Consider the following 8342-nt stretch of genomic DNA (forward strand, 5'->3'; position numbering starts at 1 on the left):
AATCATATTAATTACATCAATTGGCATAAATACAATTAAAAGAGAAACACCTAGTTACCTTATTAGTACATCAATGATGCAAATTAATGAAAACCTCCATGAAAGACACGTTGATGTGACCATAATTAGAGCATATTTAGTCCCCGAATTAGCCTTGTTCCCATGCTTTTTAGTGCATATTTGGGTCATTTATTGTCTTTATTTCTTTGTTTTGCATATTGTTTGAGGTTTTGTGTCCTTGGTAGGAAAGGAGTGCAAACCTTGCATTTTCATGGCAAAATGAAGCTAAATTGATTGAATTCAATGACCAAGCATCAAAGAGAAAACAAGATTAGAAAGCCTTTCTACATACTATAGTAGATGGGCAATGATGAGAAAAGATCCTTGCATCCCCGAGGAAATCCTCAAGGATTTAAGAAGAAAAAGGAAGAAAAGAAGAAAGAAAGAAGCTGTAAGACAATCTGAGCGGATTGTCCACAAGACGCCCTTCCAGCAGCCACAATCCGAGCGTCTTCCCCCTGTAGACGCCCGTCCAAAACACCCCAAATCCGCCCGTCTTCCCCATCTGGACGCCCGTCCAGAATCACCCAAATCCACCCGTCCCGTGCCCTGGACGCCCGGATTCCCTAACAGCTATTTCGTCTTCTACAAGCTTCAAGGAAGGATGCGCATTTTTTTCTAAGACCAGCGAAAAGGAGACCGGAGTCTCCCTAGAGACCGGCGATTCCTCAAGGACTTCATCGTCATTTAGGCCCTTAGTAAATCCTAATCTATGTAACTAATCCACACTATAAATACCCCATTAGGCTAATTAGAAGAGCATGTTCTTCTTAGCAATCTCTAGTGTAGTTAATATCAATCAAATATCTCTTTAATCTTGTAATCAACATTTAATCAAGTTTTAATACAAGTTTCATTTCCTTAATCTCTCTCTTATTCATCCTTTGTTTTGGGTAATTGAAGATTATTTGGGTTATTTTTGGGAGATTGACAACCTTCCAATCTATCATCAAGTACTTCTATTATTCTTTGCTTTATTATTGGAATCATTAGTAGGTATAATTCTCTTAATCCCTTTTTAATTATTGTTAATTATCTTCATTTATTCATCTTGTTTCACTTTGTTGATATGATTGACAACCTTGCTAGCATGTTCAACATGATAATGAGTGAGTAGTTTCCTTAGCTGGGGTTAATGGGTAATTAGGGGAAACCAACATGGGGGATGATTCATGCTTAAATTAATATGTTTTCATAGTTTATTTGCTTGCTTGTTGTTATCTCAACTTATGCACATGTTATGTTTGATGAAATGAGAGCCTATGAATCCTTGCATTTTTTACCCATCACCTATCTTTTCAATGTGACTTGTAAGACATAAACCAACTCGAGTCTCATTAGACCATGCATATAGTTGAGTAGGGAAGATTAAGTCGACTTGTAGGTGTTGTACAATCTAATCGATTCGGCTACGGGACCCAAACTTTCCTAGAATTGTACGATATATACCAACTCGATCCATCACAACAATAATTGCTTGTTTATAATTTGAGAATATGTTTGTATGATCAATTCCCATGAATCCCCTATGACCCCATGACACCCTAGTGCCTTTTATCAATTGTTTACATCCCTTTCATTTCATCTTGTTTGTATACTTTCATTGCTATTTAGTTTAGTGATCTTCTACTTCAAGGTTTGTTCTAATTGTTTTTAAGTTGTTTGATATTTTGCATGTCTAGAAGATCACAAGGTAACTTGTTACCCTTTGATCACGAAGTTGAAAGGACTTTGACAACCAATATAAGACTTGCTAGGAGAACTTTGAGAGGTATTGGTGAGGTTGTAGATATTCAACCAAACACTATTGAGTTCATCAACCCTTTTGCAAGAGAAGGTGAGGAGAACCCAACACAAAATCAACCCATAATGCCTAAATTTTCATCACATTCCGTACCAACCGAGAAGAACCTACCCAATGGTACTCCCATACTACAACACTTAACCGGAAATTTTATTGCCAAATCCGCATTTATCCAATTAGTCGAAAGAAGCCAATTTGGGGGGATGCCTAGTGAAGACCCTCACTCTCACATGGAGACTTTTTGTGACTATTGTGATGCGATATCTCAAACCGGTGTAACTCAAGACCAAATTCGATGGGTCTTATTAACTTCTTCTCTAATTAGCACCGCGAAACAATGGTTGAAAGGCCTTGATAAGGCTACTCTCGGAATTGATTCTTGGAAGAAATTGGCTCTAGCTTTCTACAAAAAGTTCTATCCACCGGAAAAGACCAACATGCTAAGAGCTCAAATTACGGGCTTTAAGCAAAGAGATGAAAAATCTTTGTATGAAGCTTGGGAGCGATTCAAAGGAATTTGCCGCTCATGTCCTCACCATGGACTTAGCGAGTGGTTCTTGGTACAACAATTTTGGAACGGTCTTTATGAAGACTCAAGAAACATTCTCAACATGGGATCAAATGGAATGTTCACCGAAGTTGATGACAATCAAACTTGGAACAAAATTGAGGAAATGGCGGTCCATAATTCACAATATAGTAGACCTCGCAAGGCTACTAGAGGAGGAAAGCATGATGTGGACTCTATTACTCAATTGGGTGCTCAACTTAGTGCTCACATTGATACCATCAATTTGAAGTTTGAAAAAGCTATGGCTAGACTTGAAGAAGCCTCAAAATCACCAAAGCATCATGTTAATGCCATGACGACATCTTCATCAATCCTAAGTGGGATATGTAAGAATTGTAGAACTTTGGGACATGACCAAAGTGAATGTAGGGGAACAAATGAACAAGTAAATGCTTTTCAAGCATACAAAAGTGGTACCCCTTATTCCAACTATTACAATGAGAAGACCAAATTCCACTCAAATCTCTCATAAAAAAGCCAAAATGTTCAAAACCTTCAACCAACATACACTCCACCTCCCATGAGAAACCAAAATCAAAGACCCTTTTACAACCAAAACCAAGGTTACCAAAACCAAAATCCATAGAATCACCAAAATGACCAAGGTTTTGATGTTCAAAAAGCGGTCCTCCAAATGCAAAAGAATCAACAAGAGTTTTTCACTCAAATGCAAAAGGATAGTCAAGCAAAGGAAATCACCATCAATAACATTCTAGCCCACACCAAAATGTTGGAACCCAATTGACTCAACTAGCATCTTCAAACTCACAAAGACAAAAGGGGCAATTACCACCTCAAAGTAATCCCCCAAGACATGAAACGGTTAGTGCCATTCACTTGAGAAGTGGTACAAGGTATGAGGCACCAAAGAACCAAGTTGGGGATGAAGTTGTGGAAGCTAGTGACAAAGAAGAAATTGTGCAAAATTCCAAGGATGGAGAACCATCAAAAGAAGAAGTTTCAAATAAAAATGAAGACAAGGCCAAGGAGAAGGAGCCCATTGTGATTAGACTTCCTTTTCCAAGTCGTCAAGCCAAGCCCAAATTTGATGACCAACATGGAAAGTTTTTGGAGAATGTGAAGAATTTAGAAGTCTCGATTCCTTTCACGGAATCAATCAATCACGTGCCGGCCTATGCAAAATACATGAAAGACATCCTCACGAAGAAGAAGTCGATCCGAAAGCTTGAGACTATCGCCTTCACTAAGGTGAGTAGTGCAATACTTCAAGGGAGTTCACCTCCAAAACTCAAAAATCCCGGAAGCTTCTCAATACCATGTACCATTGGCGACACCACGATCAACAAGGCCTTATGTGATCTAGGGGCTAGTGTGAGTGTTATGCCGTACTCGGTGAGTAAAAGGTTAGGGATGGGAGAGCTTAAATGCACCAATATCACACTCCAAATGCACTAATATCACACTCCAAATGGCCGATAGATCGACGAAGACACCATTAGGGATATGAGAAGATGTTCCCGTAAGAGTTGGGAAATTTTTCATCCCGGTGGACTTTGTCATTGTTGACATGGAAGAAGACTCCAATATTCCAATCATTCTAGGAAGACCTTTCTTGCACACCGCGGGTGCGGTGATTGATGTGAAGCATGGAGAGCTCACTCTAGAAGTGGGAGATGAGAGCATAACTTTCAATCTTAACAAGACCATGAGAGCTCCCCGTTTGCATGAACCATGTTTTATGGTTGATCATTATAGCAGGAACGATGATAGGAAGAAGTCGGAATTCCAATGGAAGAAGAAAGTTGATGATGCTCCATTCAAAGAGCAAGTGAATTGTAACAAAGAAAGCTTGAAAAGCTCACCAAAGTCAAGCAATGAAGAGGATGGCCTCATTGGCCAAGACAAGAAAGTGGGAGAGTTGTCTCTATCAACTCAAGAGATCTTTAGTGACCAAGTAGATGAAGTTTGTGGTCTTTGGGATGATGATTTTGAAGGGATTTTTAATCCCTACATTGGTAATGCTATCGATAAAGACCAACATGAAGGACAACAAGGGCAAAGATCTATTGAAGATCTTTATTATGATAATGAACAAGCTTTTGACTACTTCTTCAAGATGTTGAGCAACATCAACAACACCTTGGACATGCCCTCATGAAATCTCACTAAGGATGAAAGTTTGGTGGAGTCCTCTCTAAACCACCACTTGTAAATATACTAACCCTCTAACTTGTATTTATAATTTTGTTGCATTTCCTTTTATCATAAACATAAATTCTTTCCATGAGAGTAAGTGAGGGAGGGTCACTAATGAATTTTGAATGAAGGAAGGAACCATTTTTCAAGTGTGGGGAAGCTTTTATCGGAATCAAGGAAATCAAAAGAATTCCGCAGCAAGGAATCCAAGCGTCCTTAGGGGAATCCGCTCGTCTTTAGGGAACCCGGGCGTCTGTTGCAGAATCCGTTCGTCCAATTGAACTGAAAAATTGAAAATTTGCGACTGTTGCATAATCCGAGCGTCCCAGCAAAGAAGACGCTCGTCTTTGCAGAAAGAAGCCTGTCTTTTTGCCAGTGCAGAATAAGAAAACTCGCTGTAACAGAATCCGCCCGTCTTTATTGGAACCCGCTCGTCCTGCATATGAATAATCCGAGCGTCCCAGCTGAAAGACGCTCGTCTTTAGGCGAGAATTCCTAAACCCAGAACGAACAGAATCCGAGCGTCCCGAAGAAAAAAACGCTCGTCTTCCCCCTGCAGTTCGAAATTTTCGGGTGTTTTTAAATACCCCTCCCACATTCATTCCTTCATTCATACATTCAAAACACTACCATAAACCCCAAAACCCTCATCCTCTCCATTACCAAAACAAGATTTCCTCAACCAAATTCAACAAAAACAAATCCAAACTTCCTTACAACAACAATTAATCACTCCTTTTCCAACAATAATCAATCCAAGCACCAAAATCTTCCACCTTTGAGTCGATTTTTGAATTACAAAGGCAAATACTTTCATCTTAAAATCGATTTGGGTATAATTAGAAATTGAAGATTTTCAATCTTTTCTTGGTATAATCATCAATGGCAAGAACAAAAGGATCAACAAAGGCACTCAAGGCAAAAGCACTCTAAAAAAGGCAACAATGCCTTCAAGCAAAGAAAGCCTCAATGGCTATGGTGGTTGCTAGTGCAAGCTTGGAAGTTCAACAACAAAAAAATCCTCCCTTGGAAGCAACAACAACAACAACTCCGAAAATTGCTCAATTATCAAACTATCCGGAGGTAATTTTCATTTCTAACTCCCATAGGGATACATTTGCCAAGTATGTGACACGTCTGTCGCGTACCTGTCAAAAATAACTAACTGGCTCTAACTAATATAGCTAGGGAAGTCGGGTCGAATCCACAGAGAGGTAGGAATTTGTCAGCTAAATCTAAGTTTGTCAAGGTAACCAAATTGGGGGTTTATAAATGTGATTTTCTAAACTAAAGAGAATAAAGAGAAGAGAATAAAAAAGGGGGAAAATAAACTGATAGAGAAACAGCTAAGACGGACGGTTCACCACAATCATTTAGTCAAGTAATCTAGGTCTCAGGTCAATGCAAATACGGTCTAAGGGGTAGCGAACGTCACCTTTCGGTCGTTAATTCACCCTAAAGCGTGAACAACTTATCTTTCGTCCTCACTGCAATACCCTATTATTCGCCACTAGTCTAGCCTTTTCCAACCTTTCGGTCTAGGTCAAGGATCACTAGGAATTAAAGGTCTAATTTCGTCGACTCAATTAGGCGGTTACAGTTAATTGTAGCATTTAACCAACAAAGACTATACTAACATTGACCTAATAAATCGATTTCTATTCCCTCATGATTATGGATCCCCTATAGTCTTAGCATAAGAAATTAGCTACTCATAACCATCGAATTAACAATAGTAATAATTAGATAATCAAAACTAGACATAATGATGAAACTAGTACGGATTCAATTAAAGCAATTATAATAATAACTGGAAGAGGGGAAGAATTAAAACAATAAATAAGATTAAGAATAAGATTAGAATGATAATACCAATCGCCAAAATCCAAATCCGAGTAGTAAAGTGTAAAGGAAGAGTAAATCCAAAGAACAGTCACGAGAACTACAGTAAAACGAACGTGAGAGAGAGAGGAGCCAAGTAACGTAGTTCACTCCTTCAGTCTTATACTAAAAATCCATTCTCAAACCTAATCTATGGACTAATTACAAAAGCCCATCAATAATTTAGGCGGAAATTGACTAAAGCACAAGAAACCATTCGATCGAGTAGAAATAATCTACTTGATCGAGCAAATCATCACCAAACCACTCGATCGAGTGGAAATAAACCACTCGATCGAGCACCTCTTGCAAAAACTCCTCGATTGACCCCTTAAACTGCTCGATCGATCAATCTTGAGTATATAAAGCATTCGATCGAGTAGAAAACCACTCGATCGAGCGATATAGGCACGCTAGGCTTTGAAACGCCTTCCGAAACCAGCTCACGCATCTTCCAAGTGTTAGAATTCCAAGCTCCAGCTCCTCATTCTCCATAAACGCATGCAAATGGGACGGATTAGGTTCGATTTTGCTCCTCTTCGGTCAATTCCTGTAAATTACAATAAACGGACCAAAGTAGAATATTCGGGGGTATTTGTAGCCAGATGCTACATAAAAAGTACAGAAATGCGTGTAAAAATTAGGTGAAAACCTTATATAAAAGACACGCATCAAATCTCCCCAAACCAAACCTTTGCTTGTCCCCAAGCAAATGTGAATGCAACTAAGGGTGAACAATGGAACGGGACCAACGCATCAGCTACAAATCATCCACTAGAACCAATTTAATGCAATAACATGACAAAGTGGCAATGAGGAGTGCAAACGAGTTAAATTAATGTTTTAAACTTACTGAACCGTCGACCTTGCAAGACTCAAAAGATATCGGACTCTCACGGGTCGCTCGTCACTCAAAATCAGGCACAAGGTGAGTATATATGTGAAAGATAGGAAGAAGTAAGACACTCACCTAACTCGACCTATAAGAACATGCATGCAGTTAACATGAATAAAGTCTCTACAACCGTACATATGCATTACAACCATACTAATGACCAAGACACATGCCGAGGACTTACATTTGGTAAGTGAGGTAATGGATAAGAAGAGGCTAAAATGAATTTGGATATGTGGGGTTAATAGCCTGGCTAGCAACAACGGATCCAAATATAAACTGCATCCCAACTTCGTACTTAAAACAGCAAGATGAAACGGTGCAAAAATTTATGCACTAACTCACAAAACAACAAGAATCGTCATCTCCCCATAAGATATAAATAAGACATGGGAGTGTGAATCATTATACAATTCTCATTCATTTTTTTTCTCATATATGATTTTTCTTTCTTTTCTTTTTCCTTTTTTTTTCGTTTCATTTTTTCAACAATTCAACATTTTTTTTCTTTCTTTCTTTCCCGTCAATTCTTCCACCATCTTCTGAAAACAGATGAAATAACCATATTGCAATAAAACATTCCAAGAACTACTTGTTACTAGCTCGGCTAGGGTAGGAAGTATTATAGAAAGTAGTTGATAGGACAAAAAGGCAATTTGGCTATGTGAGGCTCATGGGTAGAATGAAATAAAGGGGACTGCCTCTCCTAACATTCGTCACCATCCACAGACCGAATGCATACAGGTATTAAGAAGACTAGACTCATGCTTATGCAAATTGATGTTACATGTCTTAAAGAGAGTACTACTCACATTCTAAATGAAACCGGTCATGAATGTCACCAGTTTAAAAAGCTCTAACCTTAGAATGTAATGTAGCTTGCCGACATAAAGAATCAAGTCTATTCGTTCAGATAAGAAAGAAACAAAAACTCGTAGATTATGCACATAATCATGCCAACTAACTGTCAAGAA

General features: G+C 38.7%; 1 non-coding gene across 1 annotated transcript; it reads right to left on the reverse strand.

Annotated features, from left to right (window-relative positions):
* Positions 1 to 2301: 2301 nt before the first annotated feature.
* LOC141603225 (small nucleolar RNA R71) lies at positions 2302 to 2408 on the reverse strand. Its single transcript, XR_012525117.1, has one exon. It is a non-coding gene; the product is annotated as a small nucleolar RNA R71 (small nucleolar RNA).
* Positions 2409 to 8342: the final 5934 nt, after the last annotated feature.

The sequence above is a fragment of the Silene latifolia genome, chromosome 9 (genome assembly GCF_048544455.1).
Source record: "Silene latifolia isolate original U9 population chromosome 9, ASM4854445v1, whole genome shotgun sequence".
Classification (NCBI taxonomy): Eukaryota; Viridiplantae; Streptophyta; class Magnoliopsida; order Caryophyllales; family Caryophyllaceae; genus Silene; species Silene latifolia.